At 52.3% G+C, this 22,655-nt stretch overlaps 18 non-coding genes and 21 pseudogenes across 18 annotated transcripts; 33 read left to right on the forward strand and 6 right to left on the reverse strand.

Annotated features, from left to right (window-relative positions):
- Positions 1–3,166: 3,166 nt before the first annotated feature.
- LOC135604410 (5S ribosomal RNA) lies at positions 3,167–3,285 on the reverse strand (annotated as a pseudogene).
- A 347-nt stretch (positions 3,286–3,632) lies between these two features.
- On the reverse strand, positions 3,633–3,751 carry LOC135603701 (5S ribosomal RNA; annotated as a pseudogene).
- A 350-nt stretch (positions 3,752–4,101) lies between these two features.
- Positions 4,102–4,220, reverse strand: LOC135602661 (5S ribosomal RNA; annotated as a pseudogene).
- Positions 4,221–4,571: 351 nt separating this feature from the next.
- LOC135604576 (5S ribosomal RNA) lies at positions 4,572–4,690 on the reverse strand (annotated as a pseudogene).
- Positions 4,691–5,041: 351 nt separating this feature from the next.
- On the reverse strand, positions 5,042–5,160 carry LOC135603243 (5S ribosomal RNA; annotated as a pseudogene).
- A 350-nt stretch (positions 5,161–5,510) lies between these two features.
- On the reverse strand, positions 5,511–5,633 carry LOC135602655 (5S ribosomal RNA; annotated as a pseudogene).
- A 1,588-nt stretch (positions 5,634–7,221) lies between these two features.
- On the forward strand, positions 7,222–7,340 carry LOC135601019 (5S ribosomal RNA). The gene has a single exon (XR_010483325.1). It is a non-coding gene; the product is annotated as a 5S ribosomal RNA (ribosomal RNA).
- A 350-nt stretch (positions 7,341–7,690) lies between these two features.
- On the forward strand, positions 7,691–7,809 carry LOC135602622 (5S ribosomal RNA). Its single transcript, XR_010484002.1, has one exon. It is a non-coding gene; the product is annotated as a 5S ribosomal RNA (ribosomal RNA).
- Positions 7,810–8,158: 349 nt separating this feature from the next.
- LOC135600068 (5S ribosomal RNA) lies at positions 8,159–8,277 on the forward strand. The gene has a single exon (XR_010482401.1). It is a non-coding gene; the product is annotated as a 5S ribosomal RNA (ribosomal RNA).
- A 350-nt stretch (positions 8,278–8,627) lies between these two features.
- LOC135602562 (5S ribosomal RNA) lies at positions 8,628–8,746 on the forward strand (annotated as a pseudogene).
- A 350-nt stretch (positions 8,747–9,096) lies between these two features.
- On the forward strand, positions 9,097–9,215 carry LOC135599775 (5S ribosomal RNA). The gene has a single exon (XR_010482117.1). It is a non-coding gene; the product is annotated as a 5S ribosomal RNA (ribosomal RNA).
- Positions 9,216–9,565: 350 nt separating this feature from the next.
- On the forward strand, positions 9,566–9,684 carry LOC135600084 (5S ribosomal RNA). Its single transcript, XR_010482416.1, has one exon. It is a non-coding gene; the product is annotated as a 5S ribosomal RNA (ribosomal RNA).
- A 350-nt stretch (positions 9,685–10,034) lies between these two features.
- LOC135600030 (5S ribosomal RNA) lies at positions 10,035–10,153 on the forward strand. The gene has a single exon (XR_010482364.1). It is a non-coding gene; the product is annotated as a 5S ribosomal RNA (ribosomal RNA).
- A 350-nt stretch (positions 10,154–10,503) lies between these two features.
- LOC135600821 (5S ribosomal RNA) lies at positions 10,504–10,622 on the forward strand. Its single transcript, XR_010483134.1, has one exon. It is a non-coding gene; the product is annotated as a 5S ribosomal RNA (ribosomal RNA).
- Positions 10,623–10,972: 350 nt separating this feature from the next.
- Positions 10,973–11,091, forward strand: LOC135600482 (5S ribosomal RNA). Its single transcript, XR_010482803.1, has one exon. It is a non-coding gene; the product is annotated as a 5S ribosomal RNA (ribosomal RNA).
- Positions 11,092–11,441: 350 nt separating this feature from the next.
- Positions 11,442–11,560, forward strand: LOC135602662 (5S ribosomal RNA; annotated as a pseudogene).
- A 350-nt stretch (positions 11,561–11,910) lies between these two features.
- LOC135602868 (5S ribosomal RNA) lies at positions 11,911–12,029 on the forward strand (annotated as a pseudogene).
- Positions 12,030–12,379: 350 nt separating this feature from the next.
- LOC135600339 (5S ribosomal RNA) lies at positions 12,380–12,498 on the forward strand. Its single transcript, XR_010482662.1, has one exon. It is a non-coding gene; the product is annotated as a 5S ribosomal RNA (ribosomal RNA).
- A 350-nt stretch (positions 12,499–12,848) lies between these two features.
- On the forward strand, positions 12,849–12,967 carry LOC135601712 (5S ribosomal RNA; annotated as a pseudogene).
- A 349-nt stretch (positions 12,968–13,316) lies between these two features.
- On the forward strand, positions 13,317–13,435 carry LOC135601992 (5S ribosomal RNA; annotated as a pseudogene).
- A 350-nt stretch (positions 13,436–13,785) lies between these two features.
- Positions 13,786–13,904, forward strand: LOC135603272 (5S ribosomal RNA; annotated as a pseudogene).
- Positions 13,905–14,254: 350 nt separating this feature from the next.
- Positions 14,255–14,373, forward strand: LOC135602878 (5S ribosomal RNA; annotated as a pseudogene).
- A 349-nt stretch (positions 14,374–14,722) lies between these two features.
- LOC135601201 (5S ribosomal RNA) lies at positions 14,723–14,841 on the forward strand. The gene has a single exon (XR_010483502.1). It is a non-coding gene; the product is annotated as a 5S ribosomal RNA (ribosomal RNA).
- Positions 14,842–15,190: 349 nt separating this feature from the next.
- LOC135603036 (5S ribosomal RNA) lies at positions 15,191–15,309 on the forward strand (annotated as a pseudogene).
- A 350-nt stretch (positions 15,310–15,659) lies between these two features.
- LOC135603912 (5S ribosomal RNA) lies at positions 15,660–15,778 on the forward strand (annotated as a pseudogene).
- A 349-nt stretch (positions 15,779–16,127) lies between these two features.
- LOC135604326 (5S ribosomal RNA) lies at positions 16,128–16,246 on the forward strand (annotated as a pseudogene).
- A 350-nt stretch (positions 16,247–16,596) lies between these two features.
- On the forward strand, positions 16,597–16,715 carry LOC135603117 (5S ribosomal RNA; annotated as a pseudogene).
- A 350-nt stretch (positions 16,716–17,065) lies between these two features.
- Positions 17,066–17,184, forward strand: LOC135602348 (5S ribosomal RNA). The gene has a single exon (XR_010483975.1). It is a non-coding gene; the product is annotated as a 5S ribosomal RNA (ribosomal RNA).
- Positions 17,185–17,534: 350 nt separating this feature from the next.
- On the forward strand, positions 17,535–17,653 carry LOC135603491 (5S ribosomal RNA). Its single transcript, XR_010484120.1, has one exon. It is a non-coding gene; the product is annotated as a 5S ribosomal RNA (ribosomal RNA).
- Positions 17,654–18,002: 349 nt separating this feature from the next.
- LOC135602672 (5S ribosomal RNA) lies at positions 18,003–18,121 on the forward strand (annotated as a pseudogene).
- Positions 18,122–18,471: 350 nt separating this feature from the next.
- LOC135600295 (5S ribosomal RNA) lies at positions 18,472–18,590 on the forward strand. The gene has a single exon (XR_010482621.1). It is a non-coding gene; the product is annotated as a 5S ribosomal RNA (ribosomal RNA).
- Positions 18,591–18,940: 350 nt separating this feature from the next.
- Positions 18,941–19,059, forward strand: LOC135601792 (5S ribosomal RNA; annotated as a pseudogene).
- Positions 19,060–19,409: 350 nt separating this feature from the next.
- On the forward strand, positions 19,410–19,528 carry LOC135602360 (5S ribosomal RNA). Its single transcript, XR_010483977.1, has one exon. It is a non-coding gene; the product is annotated as a 5S ribosomal RNA (ribosomal RNA).
- Positions 19,529–19,878: 350 nt separating this feature from the next.
- Positions 19,879–19,997, forward strand: LOC135600298 (5S ribosomal RNA). Its single transcript, XR_010482623.1, has one exon. It is a non-coding gene; the product is annotated as a 5S ribosomal RNA (ribosomal RNA).
- Positions 19,998–20,347: 350 nt separating this feature from the next.
- Positions 20,348–20,466, forward strand: LOC135601794 (5S ribosomal RNA; annotated as a pseudogene).
- Positions 20,467–20,816: 350 nt separating this feature from the next.
- Positions 20,817–20,935, forward strand: LOC135602555 (5S ribosomal RNA; annotated as a pseudogene).
- A 350-nt stretch (positions 20,936–21,285) lies between these two features.
- Positions 21,286–21,404, forward strand: LOC135601941 (5S ribosomal RNA). Its single transcript, XR_010483935.1, has one exon. It is a non-coding gene; the product is annotated as a 5S ribosomal RNA (ribosomal RNA).
- Positions 21,405–21,754: 350 nt separating this feature from the next.
- LOC135600044 (5S ribosomal RNA) lies at positions 21,755–21,873 on the forward strand. The gene has a single exon (XR_010482378.1). It is a non-coding gene; the product is annotated as a 5S ribosomal RNA (ribosomal RNA).
- A 350-nt stretch (positions 21,874–22,223) lies between these two features.
- Positions 22,224–22,342, forward strand: LOC135600700 (5S ribosomal RNA). Its single transcript, XR_010483016.1, has one exon. It is a non-coding gene; the product is annotated as a 5S ribosomal RNA (ribosomal RNA).
- The last annotated feature ends 313 nt before the right edge of the window (positions 22,343–22,655 follow it).

The raw sequence follows: 22,655 nt of genomic DNA on the forward strand, positions 1-22,655 counted from the left end.
ATACCATCTCAATAGATACCAAATCATACGTATCATGTCATTCAAAACATATTTGATCCATAACGAATAGAGCATAGAGTAATTGGAACATATCAATGGCAGATAGGACATTTCAGAACATATCAGTTCATAGCAAATGGAGCACAGAGTAATTGGAACATAACAATGGTAGATAGGACATTTCAGAACATATCAGTTCATAGCAAATGGAGCATAGAGTAATTGGAGCATATCAATGGCGTATGAAATGTTCCGGAGCATATTAACGGCATATGGAACATTTCGAAGCAAAAATCATCAATGAATGAAGCATTTCAGAGCATATCAGAAACAAATATCGTACAGAAACTCAAACGTCATCCTTGACGTTGCAATAATATCATACTTATCCAGAGCATGAACATAAACAACTCACCAAAACTCTGGATGTCATATCAAACATATAGAAGGTGTAGTGGGATCTCAGTCAGAATGTGATTCATCCAGAATATCCCACATAGCGGGACCCCACATAGCGAGCAATAAGCGCATACCCTTTACCATTTCTGGCAAAGGTCCAGAATATCCCACATAGCGGGACCCCACATAGCGGGCAATAAGCGCATACCCTTTACCATTTCTGGCAAAGGTCCAGACAATCCCACACACCAGAGTACAAGAGGGTAGTTTTAATAATAAGTAGCATATATCGGAAGCACACGCGGAACAACAAAGCGTACATGTGCCTTTATGAGTCAATCCGAAGTAAGCAATAATCTTTCACAAGTATATTCAGATTTGAAAGGAATTGAAAGCAAGGGCACATATGGAATCCAAGCAATCACATATAACTCAATTCAATAAGAAGATTTGATGAATTCAATGTCCAAAGGAATGAAACTGGAATAGGCACATATCGAAAGCAAATGCGGAACAATAGGATATACATGTGCTTATATGAGTCAATACGATATAGCATAAACGTTACACAACAGTTTTCAAGAATGCAATAATTTTAAGGACAAGAGCATACAAGAATTCAAAGCAGTAATATAAAGCTCAATTGAATGAGAAAGCTAAAGGATATCAATTTCCAAAGGAATGAAACCAAAATATGAGAAATCGACCAAAGATCGATTTCTGGCAGAATACAGAAGGCACATTGAACAAATAATTCAAACTATCAATCGTGCTCCAATTTACTCAGAAATAATCATTGGATAATACTTTCAGATAAGACAAGCTTCATATGAATTGAATTGTCCAACAGAGAGAGTTACAAATAATTTGGTAAGCAAGTGTCGTAGAACAAAATCTCTGTTGGCAGAATTCATAATGTCAGATTCAACAGATAACTGGACAGGTGTTTGGATTCCAAATCTTTCAATCCATATATCAAAAGAAAGATCTATGAGTCTAGTTTCCAATGAAATAAGCTTTGAATAAATCAATGTTTGCAACAGGGATTTATAAGCAGTTCAGTATCAAAAGGTCAAAAATTATGATCCCTGTTTTGCAGAATCTGTAGGCTCATTTGAAACAGAAGTTTGGGCAGACAAACTTACTCTGAATTCTTAAAATAAGCTATCAAAACAAATGTTTATGAGTCTATATTCTGATCAAATAAGTTTTGTCCAAATCAGATGTCAATACATTAAGTTATAATCATAACAAGGTAGAAAGGTCAGAATCTTGGAAGTTGCACAGATTCGAATCGTTACGTCTAAACAGGAGATATATCAAGTGCAAGGCTAGAACAATTCAAAGTTCCTTATATTCAAAGTAAATGTAGAGATAAAAATGACAGTGAGGAAAGATCAGGATACTTGCAATAGGAAGGATTAGAACAATTACAGGAGGAACGATCGGGAAACTTGCAATAAGAAATATCAGAGCAATTATAGGAGGAACGATCAGGGAACTTGCCTTTCAAAGATTTCGATCCGAATATCCAAGGAAGGTGTCAGTCCAATCCTTCTACTTTTCCTCCGTGTCCTCTCTCAATTTCGTTTTGTGCTCCCGTTTTCTTCCTTTCTTCGCAACTACACCACGTGTCGAACATCGAGGCACAGTCACCTGCTCTCTCTTACTCTCATTCATTCTTTTTCTTTCCCAAACGCAGCTGCCCCAGCCGCCGCCGCTGCCGCTGCCACAATCGCAGCCCCTTCTTTCCCTTCTCTTCTTCTTCTCCTTCCCTTCTTCCTTTCTCTTCCTCTTTCCCTGCCATAGCTGCAGCTGCCACAGCCGCAGCCGCAGCCCCTTCTTTCCCTTCTCTTCTTCTTCTCCTTCCCTTCTTCCTTTCTCTTCCTCTTTCCCTGCCATAGCTGCAGCTGCCACAGCCGCAGCCGCAGCTACTTCTTTCCCTTCTCCTTCCTTTCTTCTTCTTCTCTTCTTCTCCTTCCTCCCCTTCTTCTTCCCGGCGTCACACACACCCTCTCCTCTGTTTCCTCTGCAGGGAACAGAGGTATCACAACCTCTTCTCCTGCTTCCCCTTCTTCTTCACTTCCTCTTCTTCTTCTTCTGCTCTTCTCCTACCCGACACCCCACACGTCTCCTCTGTTTCCACCTGCAGGAAACAGAGGTGCTGCCGCCCTAGCTGCTGCCACCTCTCGCTCCTCTCCGTCTTCCCTCTCTTTTCCCTCTTCTTCTCCTTCTCTTCTTCTCCTCTTCCCTTTTCCTCCCCAAGGCCACACATCTCTTCGCTGCAGCCTTGTCGCAGCTATCCTCCTCTCTTCTTCTTCTTCTTCTTCTTCTTCTTCTTCTTCCCTATTCATCCTCAACGCCCCACACATCCTCTCCTCTGTTTCCACCTGCGGGAAACAGAGGTGCTGCAGCCCTAGCTGCTGCAGCTGCCTCACTTTCTCCTCTCCATCTTCCCTCTCTTCTACTTCTTCTTTTCTTCTCTTCTCCCTCTTCTTCCTCTTCTTCCTCTCTTCTTTTCCCTCTTCTTCTCTTCTCCCTCTATTTCTCTTCTTCTTCTCCCCACGCCCCACCGCTTCTCTCTGTTTCTCGAAGAAACAGAGAGAGCGTGGGAGGCGGTGGGATAAAACCGAAATTTTCGGTTTTCTTTATTTTCTTCTTTTTACAACTTAACAGTTTAGTCCTTGAAATTTCTATATTTACATATAGGTCCCCCGATTTATAAATAAATCTTTATTAATAATTTTTAAAAGCGAGGGATATTACAGCACAGCAGCACGAAGACTTCCTAGGGGGTCACCCATCCTAGTATTACTCTTGCCCAAGCACACTTATCTTCTGAGTTCTAATGGGATCCGGTGCTTTAGTGCTAGTATGATCCCACCCGTTTCGCATGCTTCGTCCATTGCCTATGTGCACATGCCGGTGCATCAACGTCCGGAGCCTCTTGCGCGTCACGAAACCGTTTGCGCTTTCTCGAACGATCATGGAATCGCTATTGCAAGATCTCTCCGAGCCCCAGCCCAACGACTACGTATCGGTCATGGCAAGCGTGTGCCGAATCCTTCGGCACTTTCTCGAACAATCTCGGAATCGCTATTGCGACCCCAGTCCGAAAAGCTCTCTTTGAGCCCCACGATACTGATAGCGTAGCGATCATGGCAAATTCCATGCCCCAAATCCATCGCCTCAGAGTTCGATGGGAGAGGTTTTCGTATCTCGGGACACAATAAGGAGTGCAACATGAGGACTTCCTAGGGGGTCACATATCCTAGTATTACTCTCGCCAAAGCACGCTTATCTTCGGAGTTTTGATGAGATCCGGTGCTTTTGTGCTTGTATGATCGCACCTATTTCGCGTACTTCGTCCCTCACCTATGTGCACGTCTTGGCTGGCGCATCAATGTCCAGAGCCTCTTGCGCATCACGAAACCGTCGGCGCTTTCTCGAGCGATCACGGAATCGCTATTGCTAGCTCTCTCCGAGCCCCAGCCCAACGACTGTGCATCGGTCATGACAAGCGCGCGCCGAATCCTTCGGCACTTTCAAGAACGATCTTGGAATCGCTATTGCGACCCCAGTCCGAAAAGCTCTCTCCAGGTCCCACGATACTGACAGCGTAACAGTCACGGCAAATTCCGAGCCCCAGACCATCGCCTAGGAGTTCGACGGGAGAGATTTTCGTATCTCGGGATGCAAAAAGGAGTGCAATATGAGGACTTCCTAGGGGGTCACCCATCCAAGTACTACTTTGGCCCAAGCTCTCTTAACTTCGAAGTTCTAATGGGATCCAGTGATTTAGTGCTAGTATAATCGCACCCGTTACGCATGCTTTGTCCCTCGCCAATGTGCACGTCGCGGCCGGCGCATCAACGTCCGGAGCCTCTTGCGCGTCATGAAATTGTCGGCACTTTCTCGAATGATCACGGAATCGCTATTGCAATCTCACTCTGAGCCCCAGCCCAACGACTACGTATCGGTCACGGCAAGCGCGCGACGAATTCTTCGGCACTTTTTCGAACGAACTCGGAATCGCTATTGCGACCCCAGTCCGGAAAGCTCTCTCCGAGCCCAATGATATTATCTGCGTAGCGGTCATGGCAAATTTCGATCCCCAAAACCATCGCCTCGGAGTTCTACGCGAGAGGTTTTCGTATCTCGGGACGCAATAAGGAGTGAAACACGAGGACTTCCTAGGGGGTAACCCATCCTAGTATTACTCTCGCTGAAGCACGCTTATCTTCGGAGTTTTGATGGGATCCGGTGCTTTAGTTATGGTATAATCGCACCCGTTTCGCATGCTTCGTCCCTCGCCTATGTGCACGTCGCGGCCGGCGCATCAACGTCCGAAGCCTTTTGAGCGTCACGAAACCGACGGCGCTTTCTCGATCGATCACGGAATCGCTATTGCAAGCTCTCTTGGAGCCCCAGTCTAACGACTGCGTATCGGTCACGGTATGTGAACACCGAATCCTTCGACACTTTCTCAAACGGTCTCGGAATCGCTATTGTGACCCCATTCCGGAAATCTCTCTCCGAGCCCCACGATATTTACTACGTAGCGGTCACGGCAAATTTCGTGCCCCAAAACCATCGCATCGGAGGTCTGCGGGAGATATTTTCATATCTCCGGACACAAAAAGGAGTGCAACTTTATGTCTTCCAAGGGGGTCACCCATCCAAGTTCTACTCTCGCCCAAGCACGCTTAACTTCGGAGTTCTGATGGGATCCGATGCTTTAGGGCTGGTATGATTGCACCTGTTTCGCAAGCTTCGTCCCTAGCCTATGTGCACGTCGCGGTTGGAGCATCAACGTCCAAAGCCTCTTGCACGTCAAGAAACCGTTGGCGCTTTCTCAAACGATCACCAAATAGCTATTGCAAGCTCTCTCCGAGCCCCAACCCAACGACTGCATATCGGTCACGGCAAGCGCGCTTCGAATCCTTCGGCACTTTCTCGAACGATCTTGGAATCGCTATTGCGACCCCAGTCCGGAAAGCTCTCTCCGAGCCCCATGATACTGACTGCATAGCAGTCACGGCAAATTCCGAGCCCAAAACCATCACCTCGGAGTTCTACGGGAGAGGTTTTCGTATCTCAGGATGCAATCAGGAGAGCAACACGATGACTTCCTAGGGGGTCGGTCACCCATCCTAGTATTACTCTCGCCCAAGCACGCTTATCTTCGGAGTTCTGATGGGATCCGGTGCTTTAGTTCTGGTATAATCGCACCCATTTTGCGTGCTTCGTCCCTCGCCTATGTGAAGTTGATGCCAATGTCGTTTCGGCGAAGGGAGTTCCCATCAAGATCGGAACATGGAGCAGGAACACCAACATGATGGCAGTGCCACTGGACGACTTCCAATGATTCTTGGAATGGAGTTCATGCACGCGGTGAAGTTGATGCCAATGTCGTTCCTAAACTCCCTGTGTATGATGGGAGGTGACGACCCCTGCGTGGTCCTCGTCTTTCGGAGAGGAACCAAAGAACCCCAACATATATCGGTATTGCAACTGAAGAAAGGGGTGCGAAAAGGTGAATTAGCATTTGTGGCTGCTATGAAGCTAGAGCCACTCGACGAGAAGGCCATTCAAGAACCTGCTGTGGTGGCGAATGTCCTGAAAGAGTTCAATGATGTTATTCCACCCAAGTTGCCGAAGACTCTTCCACCACGCAGAGGCATGGATCACAACATCGAGCTAGAGCCAGGAGTGAAGCCTCCAGCGAGACCACCCTACCGCATGCCCCTGCCAGAGTTGGCAGAACTCAGGAAGCAGTTAGGTGAACTGCTAAGCGATGGTCTCATCCGCAGCTTTAAAGCACCTTTCGGAGCTCCAGTTCTCTTCCAGAAGAAACAAGATGGGAGCCTCCGATTATGCGTCGACTACCGAGCCCTCAACAAATTAACAGTGAAGAACAAGTATCCCATCCCGCTCATTGCGGACTTGTTCGACCAATTGGGCAAAGCAAAGTATTTCTCAAAACTTGACCTTCGATCGGGGTATTGGCAGGTGCGCATTACTGAAGGCGACGAAGCGAAAACTACCTGTGTGACCAGGTATGGAGCGTTTGAGTTCTTGGTGATGCCTTTTGACTTAACCAACGCTCCGGCCACATTCTACACTCTCATGAACCAGCTATTCAAGGAGTATTTGGATAAGTTCGTGGTCGTCTACCTGGACGATATCGTCGTCTACAGTCAAATGCTCGAGGAGCACGTCAAGCACCTTCGGACGATTTTCAAGGTTCTCAGGGAGAATACTTTGTTCGTGAAAAAGAAGAAATGCTACTTTGCTCAAACTGAGATCCTATTCTTGGGGCATCGAATTGGTGATGGCTCCATTCGGATGGATAAGACGAAGGTGCAAGCAGTTACGGAATGAAGAACTCCAAAGAAGGTGCCAGAGTTGAGATCCTTCCTTGGTTTCGTCAACTACTATCGACGCTTCATAGCGGGATATTCGAAGCGGGCAACCCCACTGATGGAGTTGCTAAAGAAGGAGCAGCCTTGGAAGTGGTCTGACAAATGTGAGATAGCATTCCAAGATCTAAAGGCTGCTGTTCTAGAAGAACTGGTGCTCAAATTGCCGAACTATGGAGAGCCCATTGAAGTACATACATATGCTTCAGACTTCGCTATTGGGGTACTCATGCAGGAAGGTCATCCGGTGGCCTATGAGAGCCGCAAACAGAGAGAGCTTGCAATAGGGGTTTCGTGAACGTTCGAGAAAGCGCCGACGGTTTCGTGACGGGCAAGAGGCTCCGGACGTTGATGTGCTGGCCGCGACGTGCACATAGGCGAGGGACGAAGCACGCGAAACGGGTGCGATAATGCCAGCACTAAAGCACCGGATCCCATCAGAACTCCGAAGTTAAGCGTGCTTTGGCGACAGTAGTACTAGGATGTGTGACCCCCTGGGAAGTCCTCATGTTGCACTCCTTTTTGCGTCCTGAGATACGAAACATCTCCCGTAGACCTCCGAGATGATTGTTTTGGGGCTCGGAATTTGCCGTGACCGCTACGAAGTCAGTATCGTGGGGCTCGGAGAGAGCATTCCGGATTGGGGTCGCAATAGCGATTCCGAGATCGTTCTAGAAGGTGCCGATGGTTTCGACGCGCGCTTGCCGTGACCGATACGCAGTTGTTGGGCTAGGGCTCGGAGAGAGCTTGCAATAGGGATTTCGTGAACATTCGAGAAAGCGCCGACAGTTTCGTGACGGGCAAGAGGCTCCGGACATTGATGCGCCGGCCGCGACATGCACATAGGCGAGGGACGAAGCACGCAAAACGGGTGCGATAATGCCAGCACTAAAGCACCGGATCCCATCAGCACTCCGAAGTTAAGCGTGCTTTGGCGAGAGTAGTACTAGGATGGGTGACCCCATGGGAAGTCCTCATGTTGCACTCCTTTTGCGTCCCGAGATACGAAACATCTCCCGTAGACCTCCGAGATGATTGTTTTGGGGCTCGGAATTTACCGTGACTGCTACGCAGTTAGTATCGTGGGGTTCGGAGAGAGCTTTCCGTATTGGGGTCGCAATAGCGATTCCGAGATCGTTCTAGAAAGTGCCGATGGTTTCAACGCGCGCTTGCCGTTACCGATACACAATCGTTGGGCTAGGGCTCGGAGAGAGCTTGCAATAGGGATTTCGTGAACGTTCGAGAAAGCGCCGACGATTTCGTGATGGGATAGAGGCTCCGGACATTGATGCGCCGGCCGCGACGTGCACATAGGCGAGGGACGAAGCACGCGAAACGGGTGCGATAATGCCAGCACTATAGCACCGGATCCCATCTGAACATCGACGTTAAGCGTGCTTTGGCGAGAGTAGTACTAGGATGGGTGACCCCCTGGGAAGTCCTCGTGTTGCACTCCTTTTTGCGTCCCGAGATACGAAACATCTCCCGTAGACCTCCGAGACGATTGTTTTGGGGCTCGGAATTTGCCGTGACCGCTACGCAGTCAGTATCGTGGGGCTCGGAGAAAGCTTTCCGGATTGAGGTCGCAATAGAGATTCCGAGATCGTTCTAGAAAGTGCCGATGGTTTCGTCGCATGCTTGCCGTGACCGATACGCAGTCGTTGGGCTATGGCTCGGAGAGAGCTTGCAATAGTGATTTCGTGAACGTTCGAGAAAGCGCCGACAGTTTCGTGACGGGCAAGAGGCTCCGGACATTGATGCGCCGACCGCGACGTGCACATAGGCGAGGGACGAAGCACGCGAAACGGGTGCGATAATGCCAGCACTAAAGCACCGGATCCCATCTGAACTTCGACGTTAAGCGTACTTTGGAGACAGTAGTACTAGGATGGGTGACCCCCTGGGAAGTCCTCGTGTTGCACTCCTTTTTGCATCCCGAGATACTAAACATCTCCCGTAGACCTCCGAGACGATTGTTTTGGGGCTCGGAATTTGCCGTGACCGCTACGCAGTCAGTATCGTGGGGCTCGGAGAAAGCTTTCCGGATTGGGGTCGCAATAGCGATTCTGACATCGTCCTAGAAAGTCCCGATGGTTTCGACGCGCGCTTGCCGTGACCGATACGCAGTCGTTGGGCTAGGGCTCGGAGAGAGCTTGCAATAGGGATTTCGTGAACGTTCGAGAAAGCGCCGACGGTTTCATGACGGGCAAGAGGCCCCGGACGTTGATGCGCCGGCCGCGACGTGCACATAGGCGAGGGACGTAGCACGCGAAACGGGTGCGATAATGCCAGCACTAAAGCACCGGATCCCATCAGAACTCCGAAGTTAAGCGTGCTTTGGAGAGAGTAGTACTAGGATGGGTGACCCCCTGGGAAGTCCTCGTGTTTCACTCTTTTTTACGTCCCGAGATACGAAACATCTCCTATAAACCTCCGAGACGATTGTTTTGGGGCTCGGAATTTGCCGTGACCGCTACGCAGTCAATATCGTGGGGCTCGGAGAAAGCTTTCCGGATTGGGGTCGCAATAGCGATTCCGAGATCGTTCTAGAAAGTCCCGATGGTTTCGACGCGCGCTTGCCGTGACCGATACGCAGTCGTTGGGCTAGGGCTCGGAGAGAGCTTGCAATAGGGATTTCGTGAACGTTCGAGAAAGCGCCGACGGTTTCATGACGGTCAAGAGGCCCCGGACGTTGATGCGCCGGCCGCGACGTGCACATAGGCGAGGGACGTAGCACGCGAAACGGGTGCGATAATGCCAGCACTATAGCACCGGATCCCATCAGAACTCCGAAGTTAAGCGTGCTATGGAGAGAGTAGTACTAGGATGGGTGACCCCCTGGGAAGTCCTCGTGTTTCACTCTTTTTTGCGTCCCGAGATACGAAACATCTCCTATAAACCTCCGAGACGATTGTTTTGGGGCTCGGAATTTGCCGTGACCGCTACGCAGTCAGTATCGTGGGGCTCGGAGAAAGCTTTCCGGATTGGGGTCGCAATAGCGATTCCGAGATTGTTCTAGAAAGTCCCGATGGTTTCGACGCGCGCTTGCCGTGACCGATACGCAGTCGTTGGGCTAGGGCTCGGAGAGAGCTTGCAATAGGGATTTCGTGAACGTTCGAGAAAGCGCCGACGGTTTCATGACGGGCAAGAGGCCCCGGACGTTGATGCGCCGGCCGCGACGTGCACATAGGCGAGGGACGTAGCACGCGAAACGGGTGCGATAATGCCAGCACTATAGCACCGGATCCCATCAGAACTCCGAAGTTAAGCGTGCTTTGGAGAGAGTAGTACTAGGATGGGTGACCCCCTGGGAAGTCCTCGTGTTTCACTCTTTTTTGCGTCCCGAGATACGAAACATCTCCTATAAACCTCCGAGACGATTGTTTTGGGGCTCGGAATTTGCCGTGACCGCTACGCAGTCAGTATCGTGGGGCTCGGAGAAAGCTTTCCGGATTGGGGTCGCAATAGCGATTCCGAGATCGTTCTAGAAAGTCCCGATGGTTTCGACGCGCGCTTGCCGTGACCGATACGCAGTCGTTGGGCTAGGGCTCGGAGAGAGCTTGCAATAGGGATTTCGTGAACGTTCGAGAAAGCGCCGACGGTTTCGTGATGGGGAAGAGGCTCCGGACGTTGATGCGCCGTCGACGACGTGCAAATTGGCGAGGGACGAAGCACATGAAAAGGGTGTGATAATGACAGCACTAAAGCACCGGATCCCATCAGAACTCCGAAGTTAAGCGTGCTTTAGAGAGAGTAGTACTAGGATGGGCGACCCACTGGGAAGTCCTCGTGTTGCACTCCTTTTTGCGTCCCGAGATACGAAACATCTCCCGTAGACCTCCGAGACGATTGTTTTGGAGCTCGGAATTTGCCGTGACTGCTACGCAGTTAGTATCGTGGGGCTCGGAGAGAGCTTTCCGTATTGGGGTCGCAATAGCGATTCCGAGATCGTTCTAGAAAGTGCCGATGGTTTCGACGCGCGCTTGTCGTGACCGATACGTAGTCGTTGGGCTAGGGCTCGGAGAGAGCTTGCAATAGGGATTTCGTGAACGTTCGAGAAAGCGTCGATAGTTTCGTGACGGGCAAGAGGCTCCGGACATTGATGCGCCGGCCGCGACGTGCACATAGGCGAGGGACGAAGCACGCGAAACGGGTGCGATAATGCCAGCACTAAAGCACCGGATCCCATCAGCACTCCGAAGTTAAGCGTGCTTTGGAGAGAGTAGTACTAGGATGGGTGACCCCCTGGGAAGTCCTCGTGTTTCACTCCTTTTTGCGTCCCGAGATACGAAACATCTCAAATAAACCTCCGAGATGATTGTTTTGGTGCTCGGAATTTGCCATGACAGCTACGCAGTCAGTATCGTGGGGCTCGGAGAAAGCTTTCCGGATATGGGTCGCAATAGCGATTCCGAGATCGTTCTAGAAAGTCCCGATGGTTTCGACGCGCGCTTGCCGTGACCAATACGCAGTCGTTGGGCTAGGGCTCGGAGAGAGCTTGCAATAGGGATTTCGTGAACGTTCGAGAAAGCGCCGATGGTTTCGTGACGGGCAAGAGACTCCGGACGGTGATGCGCCGGCCGCGACGTGCAAATAGGCGAGGGACGAAGCACATGAAACGGGTGTGATAATGCCAGCACTAAATCACCGGATCCCATCAGAACTCCGAAGTTAAGCGTGCTTTAGAGAGAGTAGTACTAGTTTGGTTGACCCCCTGGGAAGTCCTCGTGTTGCACTCATTTTTGCGTCCCGAGATACGAAACATCTCCCGTAGACCTCCGAGACGATTGTTTTGGGGCTCGAAATTTGCCCTGACCGCTACGCAGTCAGTATCGTGGGTCTCGGAGAAAGCTTTCCGGATTGGGGTCGCAATAGCGATTCCGACATCGTCCTAGAAAGTCCCGATGGTTTCGACGCGCGCTTGCCGTGACCGATACGCAGTCGTTGGGCTAGGGCTCGGAGAGAGCTTGCAATAGGGATTTCGTGAACGTTCGAGAAAGCGCCGACAGTTTCGTGATGGGCAAGAGGCTCCGGACGTTGATGCGCCGGCCGCGACGTGCAAATAGGCGAGGGACGAAGCACGTGAAACGCGTGTGATAATGACAGCACTAAAGCACCTGATCCCATCAGAACTCCAAAGTTAAGCGTGCTTTAGAGAGAGTAGTACTAGGATGGGTGACCCACTGGGAAGTCCTCGTGTTGCACTCCTTTTTGCGTCCGGAGATACGTAACATCTCCCGTAGACCTCCGAGACTATTGTTTTGGGGCTCGAAATTTGCCGTGACTGCTACGCAGTTAGTATCGTTGGGCTCGGAGAGAGCTTTCCGGATTGGGGTCGCAATAGCGATTCCGAGATCGTTCTAGAAAGTGCCGATGGTTTCGACGCGCGCTTGCCGTGATCGATACGTAGTCGTTGGGCTAGGGCTCGGAGAAAGCTTGCAATAGGGATTTCGTGAACGTTCGAGAAAGCGCCGATGGTTTCGTGACGGGCAAGAGGCTCCGGACATTGATGCGCCGGCCGCGACGTGCACATAGGCGAGGGTCGAACCACGCGAAACGGGTGCGATAATGCTAGCACTAAAGCACCGGATCCCATCAGCACTCCGAAGTTAAGCGTGCTTTGGAGAGAGTAGTACTAGGATGGGTGACCCCCTGGGAAGTCCTCGTGTTTCACTCCTTTTTGCGTCCCGAGATACGAAACATCTCCAATAAACCTCCGAGATGATTGTTTTGGGGCTCGGAATTTGCCGTGACCGCTACGCAGTCAGTATCGTGGGGCTCGGAGAAAGCTTTCCGGATTGGGGTCACAATAGCGATTCCGAGATCGTTCTAGAAAGTCCCGATGGTTTCGACGTGCGTTTGCCGTGACCGATACGCAGTCGTTGGGCTAGGGCTCGGAGAGAGCTTGCAATAGGGATTTCGTGAAAGTTCGAGAAAGCGCCGACGATTTTGTGATGGGCAAGAGGCTCTGGACGTTGATGCGCCGGCCGCGACGTGCAAATAGGCGAGGGACGAAGCACGTGAAACGGGTGTGATAATGACAGCACTAAAGCACCGGATCCCATCAGAACTCCGAAGTTAAGCGTACTTTAGAGAGAGTAGTACTAGGATGGGTGACCCAATGGGAATACCTCGTGTTGCACTCCTTTTTGCGTCCCGAGATACGAAACATCTCCCGTAGACCTCCGAGACGATTGTTTTGGAGCTCGGAATTTGCCGTGACTGCTACGCAGTTAGTATCGTGGGGCTCGGAGAGAGCTTTCCGGATTGGGGTCGCAATAGCGATTCCGAGATCGTTCTAGAAAGTGCCGATGTTTTCGACGTGCGCTTGCCGTGATCGATACATAGTCGTTGGGCTAGGGCTCGGAGAGAGCTTGCAATATGTATTTCGTGAACGTTCGATAAAGCGCCGACGGTTTCGTGACGGGCAAGAGGCTCCGGACGTTGATGCGCCGGCCGCACGTGCACATAAGCGAGGGACGAAGAACGCGAAACGGGTGCGATAATGCCAGCACTAAAACACCGGATCCCATCAGCACTCCGAAGTTAAGTGTGCTTTGGAGAAAATAGTACTCGGATGGGTGACCCACTGGGAATACCTCGTGTTGCACTCCTTTTTGCGTCCCGAGATATGAAACATCTCCCGTAGACCTCCGAGACGAATATTTTGGGGCTCGGAATTTGTCGTGACCGCTACGCAGTCAGTATCGTGGGGCTCGGAGAAAGCTTTCCGGATTGGGGTCGCAATAGTGATTCCGAGATCGTTCTAGAAAGACCCGATGGTTTCGACGCGCGCTTGCCGTGCCCGATACGCAGTCGTTGGTCTAGGGCTCGGAGAGAGCTTGCAATAGGGATTTTGTGAACGTTCGAGAAAGCGCTGACGGTGTCGTGACGGGCAAGAGGCTCCGGACGTTGATGCGCCGGCCGCGACGTGCACATAGGCGAAGGATGAAGCATGCGAAATGGGTGCGATAATGCCAGCACTAAAGCACCGGATCCCATCTGAACTTCGACGTTAAGCGTACTTTGGAGACAATAGTACTAGGATGGGTGACCCCCTGGGAAGTCCTTGTGTTGCACTCCTTTTTGCGTCCCGAGATACTAAACATCTCCCGTAGACCTCCGAGACGATTGTTTTGGGGCTCGGAATTTGTCGTGACCGCTACGCAGTCAGTATCGTGGGGCTCGGAGAAAGCTTTCCGGATTGGGGTCGCAATAGTGATTCCGAGATCATTCTAGAAAGACCCGATGGTTTCGACGCGCGCTTGCCGTGCCCGATACGCAGTCGTTGGTCTAGGGCTCGGAGAGAGCTTGCAATAGGGATTTTGTGAACGTTCGAGAAAGCGCTGACAGTGTCGTGACGGGCAAGAGGCTCCGGACGTTGATGCGCCGGCCGCGACGTGCACATAGGCGAAGGACGAAGCATGCGAAACGGGTGCGATAATGCCAGCACTAAAGCACCGGATCCCATCTGAACTTCGACGTTAAGCGTACTTTGGAGACAATAGTACTAGGATGGGTGACCCCCTGGGAAGTCCTCGTGTTGCACTCCTTTTTGCGTCCCGAGATACTAAACATCTCCCGTAGACCTCCGAGACGATTGTTTTGGGGCTCGGAATTTGCCGTGACCGCTACGCAGTCAGTATCGTGGGGCTCGGAGAAAGCTTTCCGGATTGGGGTCGCAATAGCGATTCCGAGATCGTTCTAGAAAGTGCCGATGGTTTCGACGCGCGCTTGCCGTGACCGATACGAAGTCGTTGGGCTATGGCTTGGAGAGAGCTTGCAATAGGGATTTCGTGAACGTTCGAGAAAGCGCGAAGGTTTTGTGACGGGCAAGAGGCTCCGGACGTTGATGCGCCGGCCGCGACGTGCACATAGGCGAAGGACGAAGCACGCGAAACGGGTGCGATAATGCCAGCACTAAAGCACCGGATCCAATCAGAACTCCGAAGTTAAGCGTGCTTTGGAGTGAGTAGTACTAGGATGGGCGACCCCCTGGGAAGTCCTCGTGTTTCACTCCATTTTGCGTCCCGAGATACGAAACATCTCCTATAAACCTCCGAGACGATTGTTTTGGAGCTCAGAATTTGCCGTGACCGCTACGCAGTCAATATCGTGGGGCTCGGAGAGAGCTTTCTGGATTGGGGTCACAATAGCGATTCCGAGATCGTTCTAGAAAGTGCCAATGGTTTCGACGCGCGCTTGCCGTGACCGATACGCAGTCGTTGGGCTAGGGCTCGAGAGTGCTTGCAATAGGGATTTCGTGAACGTTCGAGAAAGCGCCGATTGTTTTGTGATGGGCAAGAGGCTCCGGATATTGATGCGCCGGCCGCGACGTGCACATAGGCGAGGGACGAAGCACGCGAAACGGGTGCGATAATGCCAGCACTAAAGCACCGGATCCAATCAGAACTCCGAAGTTAAGCGTGCTTTGGAGAGAGTAGTACTAGGATTGGTGATCCCCTGGGAAGTCCTCGTGTTTCACCCCTTTTTGCGTCTCGAGATACGAAACATCTCCTATAAACCTCCGAGATGATTTTTTTGGGGCTCGGAATTTGCCATGGCCGCTACGCAGTCAGTATCGTGGGGCTCGGAGAAAGCTTTCCGGATTGGGGACGCAATAGCGATTCCGAGATCGTTCTAGAAAGTCCCGATGGTTACGACGCGCGCTTGCCGTGAACGATACGCAGTCGTTGGGCTAGGGCTCGGAGAGAACTTGCAATAGGGATTTCGTGAACGTTCGATAAAGCGTCGACGGTTTCGTGACGGGCAAGAGGCTCCGGACGTTGATGCGCCGGCCGCGACGTGCAAATAGGCGAGGGACGAAGCAAGTGAAACGCGTGCGATAATGACAGCACTAAAGCAACGGATCCAATCAGAACTCCGAAGTTAAGCGTGCTTTGGAGTGAGTAGTACTAGGATGGGCGACCCCCTGGGAAGTCCTCGTGTTTCACTCCATTTTGCGTCCCGAGATACGAAACATCTCCTATAAACCTCCGAGACGATTGTTTTGGAGCTCAGAATTTGCCGTGACCGCTACGCAGTCAATATCGTGGGGCTCGGAGAGAGCTTTCTGGATTGGGGTCGCAATAGCGATTCCGAGATCGTTCTAGAAAGTGCCAATGGTTTCGACGCGCGCTTGCCGTGACCGATACGCAGTCGTTGGGCTAGGGCTCGAGAGTGCTTGCAATAGGGATTTCGTGAACGTTCGAGAAAGCGCCGATTGTTTTGTGATGGGCAAGAGGCTCCGGATATTGATGCGCCGGCCGCGACGTGCACATAGGCGAGGGACGAAGCACGCGAAACGGGTGCGATAATGCCAGCACTAAAGCACTGGATCCCATCAGAACTTCGACGTTAAGCGTACTTTGGAGTCAGTAGTACTAGGATGGGTGACCCCCGGGGAAGTCCTCGTGTTGCACTACTTTTTGCGTCCCGAGATACGAAACATCTCCCGTAGACCTCCGAGACGATTGTTTTGTGGCTCGGAATTTGCCGTAACCGCTACGCTGTCAGTATCGTGGGGCTCGGAGAGAGCTTTCCGGATTGGGGACGCAATAGCGATTCCAAGATCGTTCTAGAAAGTGCCGATGGTTTCGACGCGCGCTTGCCGTGACCGATACGCAGTCGTTGGGCTAGGGCTCGGAGAGAGCTTGCAATAGGGATTTCGTGAATGTTCGAGAAAGCGCTGACGGTTTCGTGACGGGCAAGAGGCTCCGGACGTTGATGAGCTGGCCGCGACGTGCACATAGGCGAGGGACGAAACACGCGAAACGGGTGCGATAATGCCAGCACTAAAGCACCGGATCCCATCAGAACTTCGAAGTTAAGCGTACTTTGGAGAGAGTAGCACTAGGATGGGTGAGCCCCTGGGAAGTCCTCGTGTTGCACTCCTTTTTGCGTCCCGAGATACGAAACATCTCCCGTAGACCTCCGAGACGATTGTTTCGGGGCTCAAAATTTGCCGTGACCACTACGCAGTCAGTATCGTGGGGCTCGGAGAGAGCTTTCCGAATTGGGGTCGCAATAGCGATTCCGAGATCGTTCTAGAAAGTGCCGATGGTTTCGACGCGCGCTTGTCGTGACCGATACGCAGTCGTTGGGCTAGGGCTCGGAGAGAGATTGCAATAGGGATTTCGTGAACGTTCGAGAAAGCGCCGACGATTTCGTGATGGGCAAGAGGCTCCGGACATTGATGCACCGGCCGCGACGTGTACATAGGCGAGGGACGAAGCACGCCAAACGGGTGCGATAATGCCAGCACTAAAGCACCGGATCCCATCAGAACTTCGAAATTAAGCGTGCTTTGGCGAGAGTAGTACTAGGATGGGTGACCCCCCGGGAAGTCCTCGTGTTGCACTCCTTTTTGCGTCCCGAGATACGAAACATCACCCGTAGACCTCCGAGAGGATTATTTTGGGGCTCGGAATTTGCCGTGACCGCTACGCAGTTAGTATCGTGGGGCTCGGAGAGAGCTTTCCGGATTGGGGTCGCAATAGCGATTCCGAGATCGTTCTAGAAAGTGCCGTTGGTTTCGACGCGCGCTTGCCGTGACCGATACGCAGTCGTTGGGCTAGGGCTCGGAGAGAGCTTGCAATAGGGATTTCGTGAACGTTCGAGAAAGCGCCGATGGTTTCGTGACGGGAAAGAGGCTCCGGACGTTGATGCGCCGGCCGCGACGTGCACATAGGCGAAGGACGAAGCACGCGAAATGGGTGCGATAATGCCAGAACTAAAGCACCGGATCCCATCAGAACTCCGAAGTTAAGCGTGCTTTGGCGAGAGTAGTACTAGGATGGGTGACCCCCTGGGAAGTCCTCGTGTTGCACTCCTTTTGCGTCCCGAGATACGAAACATCTCCCGTAGACCTCCGAGATGATTGTTTTGGGGCTCGGAATTTACCGTGACTGCTACGCAGTTAGTATCGTGGGGCTCGGAGAGAGCTTTCCGGATTGGGGTCGCATTAGCGATTCCGAGATCATTCTAGAAAGTCCCGATGGTTACGACGCGCGCTTGCCGTGACCGATACGCAGTCGTTGGGCTTGGGCTCGAAGAGAACTTGCAATAGGGATTTCGTGAACGTTCGATAAAGCGTCGACGGTTTCGTGACGGGCAAGAGGCTCCGGACGTTGATGCGCCGGCCGCGACGTGCAAATAGGCGAGGGACGAAGCAAGTGAAACGCTTGCGATAATGACAGCACTAAAGCACCGGATCCCATCAGAACTCCGAAGTTAAGCATGCTTTGGAGAGAGTAGTACTAGAATGGGTGACCCCCTTGGAAGTCCTCGTGTTGCACTCCTTTTTGCGTCCCGAGATACGAAACATCTCCCGTAGACCTCCGAGACGATTGTTTCGGGGCTCAAAATTTGCCGTGACCGCTACGCAGTCAGTATCGTGGGGCTCGGAGAGAGCTTTCCGGATTGGGGTCGCAATAGCGATTCCAAGATCGTTCTAGAAAGTGCCGATGGTTTCGACGCGCGCTTGTCGTGACCGATACGCAGTCGTTGGGCTTGGGCTCGGATAGAGATTGCAATAGGGATTTCGTGAACGTTCGAGAAAGCGCCGACGGTTTCGTGATGGGCAAGAGGCTCCGGACATTGATGCACCGGCCGCGACGTGTACATAGGCGAGGGACGAAGCACGCCAAACGGGTGCGATAATGCCAGCACTAAAGCACCGGATCCCATCAGAACTTCGAAATTAAGCGTGCTTTGGCGAGAGTAGTACTAGGATGGGTGACCCCCGGGGAAGTCCTCGTGTTGCACTACTTTTTGCGTCCCGAGATACGAAACATCTCCCGTAGACCTCCGAGACGATTGTTTTGTGGCTCGGAATTTGCCGTGACCGCTACACTGTCAGTATCGTGGGGCTCGGAGAGAGCTTTCCGGATTGGGGACGCAATAGCGATTCCAAGATCGTTCTAGAAAGTGCCGATGGTTTCGACGCGCGCTTGCCGTGACCGATACGCAGTCGTTGGGCTAGGGCTCGGAGAGAGCTTGCAATAGGGATTTTGTGAAAGTTCGAGAAAGCGCCGATGGTTTCGTGACGGGCAAGAGGCTCCGGACATTGATGCGCCGGCCGCGACGTGCACATAGGCGAAGGACGAAGCACGCGAAATGGGTGCGATAATGCCAGAACTAAAGCACCGGATCCCATCAGAACTCCGAAGTTAAGCATGCTTTAGAGAGAGTAGTACTAGAATGGGTGACCCCCTGGGAAGTCCTCGTGTTGCACTCCTTTTTGCGTCCCGAGATACAAAACATCTCTCGTAGACCTCCGAGACGATTGTTTCGGGGCTCGAAATTTGCCGTGACCACTATGCAGTCAGTATCGTTGGGCTCGGAGAGAGCTTTCCGGATTGGGGTCGCAATAGCGATTCCGAGATCGTTCTAGAAAGTGCCGATGGTTTCGACGCGCGCTTGTCGTGACCGATACGCAGTCGTTGGGCTAGGGCTCGGAGAGAGATTGCAATAGGGATTTCGTGAACGTTCGAGAAAGCGCCGACGATTTCGTGATGGGCAAGAGGCTCCGGACATTGATGCACCGGCCGCGACGTGTCCATAGGCGAGGGACGAAGCACGCCAAACGGGTGCGATAATGCCAGCACTAAAGCACCGGATCCCATCAGAACTTCGAAATTAAGCGTGCTTTGGCGAGAGTAGTACTAGGATGGGTGACCCCCCGGGAAGTCCTCGTGTTGCACTCCTTTTTGCGTCCCGAGATACGAAACATCACCCGTAGACCTCCGAGAGGATTGTTTCGGGGCTCGAAATTTGCCGTGACCGCTACGCAGTCAGTATCGTGGGGCTCGGAGAGAGCTCTCCTGATTGGGGTCGCAATAGCGATTCCAAGATCGTTCTAGAAAGTGCCGATGGTTTCGACGCGCGCTTATCGTGACCGATACGCAGTCGTTGGGCTAGGGCTCGGAGAGAGATTGCAATAGGGATTTCGTGAACGTTCGAGAAAGCGCCGACGGTTTCGTGATGGGCAAGAGGCTCCGGACATTGATGCACCGGCCGCGACGTGTACATAGGCGAGGGACGAAGCACGCCAAACGGGTGCGATAATGCCAGCACTAAAGCACCGGATCCCATCAGAACTTCGAAATTAAGCGTGCTTTGGCGAGAGTAGTACTAGGATGGGTGACCCCCGGGGAAGTCCTCGTGTTGCACTACTTTTTGCGTCCCGAGATACGAAACATCTCCCGTAGACCTCCGAGACGATTGTTTTGTGGCTCGGAATTTGCCGTGACCGCTACGCTGTCAGTATCGTGGGGCTCGGAGAGAGCTTTCCGGATTGGGGACGCAATAGCGATTCCAAGATTGTTCTAGAAAGTGCCGATGGTTTCGACGCGCGCTTGCCATAACCGATACGCAGTCGTTGGGCTAGGGCTCGGAGAGAGCTTGCAATAGGGATTTCGTGAAAGTTCGAGAAAGCGCCGATGGTTTCGTGACGGGCAAGAGGCTCCGGACATTGATGCACCGGCCGCGACGTGCACATAGACGAAGGACGAAGCACGCGAAACGGGTGCGATAATGCCAGAACTAAAGCACCGGATCCCATCAGAACTCCGAAGTTAAGCATGCTTTAGAGAGAGTAGTACTAGAATGGGTGACCCCCTGGGAAGTCCTCGTGTTGCACTCCTTTTTGCGTCCCGAGATACGAAACATCTCCCGTAGACCTCCGAGACGATTGTTTCGGGGCTCGAAATTTGCCGTGACCGCTACGCAGTCAGTATCGTGGGGCTCGGAGAGAGCTTTCCGGATTGGGGTCGCAATAGCGATTCCGAGATCGTTCTAGAAAGTGCCGATGGTTTCGACGCGCGCTTGTCGTGACCGATACGCAGTCGTTGGGCTAGGGCTCGGAGAGAGATTGCAATAGGGATTTCGTGAAAGTTCGAGAAAGTGCCGACGGTTTCGTGATGGGCAAGAGGCTCCGGACATGGATGCACCGGCTTCGACGTGTACATAGGCGAGGGACGAAGCACGCCAAACGGGTGCGATAATGCCAGCACTAAAGCACCGGATCCCATCAGAACTTCGAAATTAAGCGTGCTTTGGCGACAGTAGTACTAGGATGGGTGACCCCCCGGGAAGTCCTTGTGTTTCACTCCTTTTTGCGTCCCGAGATACGAAACATCAACCGTAGACCTCCGAGAGGATTGTTTTGGGGCTCGGAATTTGCCGTGACCGCTACGCAGTTAGTATCGTGGGGCTCGGAGAGAGCTTTCCGGATTGGGGTCGCAATAGCCATTCCGAGATCGTTCTAGAAAGTGCCGATGGTTTCGACGCGCGCTTGCCGTGACCGATACGCAGTCGTTGGTCTAGGGCTCGGAGAGAGCTTGCAATAGGGATTTCGTGAACGTTCGAGAAAGCGCCGATGGTTTCGTGACGGGAAAGAGGCTCCGGACGTTGATGCGCCGGCCGCGACGTGCACATAGGCGAAGGACGAAGCACGCGAAACGGGTGCGATAATGCCAGAACTAAAGCACCGGATCCCATCAGAACTCCGAAGTTAAGCGTGCTTTAGCGAGAGTAGTACTAGGATGGGTGACCCCCTGGGAAGTCCTCGTGTTGCACTCCTTTTTGCGTCCCGAGATACAAAACATCTCCCGTAGACCTCCGAGACGATTGTTTCGGCGCTCGGAATTTGCCGTGACCGCTACACAGTCAGTATCGTGGGGCTCGGAGAGAACTTTACGGATTGGGGTCGCATTAGCGATTCCGAGATCATTCTAGAAAGTGCCGATGGTTTCGACGCGCGCTTGTCGTGACCGATACGCAGTCGTTGGGCTAGGGCTCGGAGAGAGATTGCAATAGGGATTTCGTGAACGTTCGAGAAAGCGCCGATGGTTTCGTGACGGGAAAGAGGCTCCGGACATTGATGCACCGGCCGCGACGTGTACATACGCGAGGGATGAAGCACGCCAAACGGGTGCGATAATGCCAGCACTAAAGCACCGGATCCCATCGGAACTTCGAAGTTAAGTGTGCTTTGGCGAGAGTAGTACTAGGATGGGTGACACCCTGGGAAGTCCTCGTGTTGCACTCCTTTTTGCGTCCCGAGATACGAAACATCTCCCGTAGACCTCCGAGACGATTGTTTCGGGGCTCGGAATTTGCCGTGACCGCAACGTTGTCATTATCGTGGGGCTCTGAGAAAGCTTTCCGGATTGGGGTCGCAATAGTGACTCCGAGATCCTTCTAGAAAGTGCCGATGGTTTCGACGCGCGCTTGCCGTGACCGTTACGCAGTCGTTGGGCTAGGGCTCGGAGAGAGCTTGCAATAGGGATTTCGTGAACGTTCGAGAGAGCGCCGACGGTTTCGTGACGGGCAAGAGGCTCCAGACGTTGATGCGCCGGCCGCGACGTGCACATAGGCGAGGGACGAAGCACGCAAAACGGGTGCGATAATGCCAACACTAAAGCACCGGATCCCATCAGAACTCCGAAGTTAAGCGTGCTTTGGAGAGAGTAGTACTAGGATGGGTGACCCCCTGGGAAGTCCTCGTGTTTCACTCCTTTTTGCGTCCCGAGATACGAAACATCTCCTATAAACCTCCGAGACGATTGTTTTGGGGCTCGGAATTTGCCGTGACCGCTACGCAGTCAGTATCGTGGGGCTCGAATAGAGCTTTCCGTATTGGGGTCGTAATAGCGATTCCGAGATCGTTCTAGAAAGTGCCGATGGTTTTGACGCGCGCTTGCCGTGACCGTTACGCAGTCGTTGGGCTAGGGCTCGGAGAGAGCTTGCAATAGGGATTTCGTGAACGTTCGAGAAAGCGCCGACGGTTTCGTGACGGGCAAGAGGCTCCGGACATTGATGCGCCAGCCG

The sequence above is a fragment of the Musa acuminata genome, chromosome BXJ2-1 (genome assembly GCF_036884655.1).
Source record: "Musa acuminata AAA Group cultivar baxijiao chromosome BXJ2-1, Cavendish_Baxijiao_AAA, whole genome shotgun sequence".
NCBI lineage: Eukaryota > Viridiplantae > Streptophyta > Magnoliopsida > Zingiberales > Musaceae > Musa > Musa acuminata.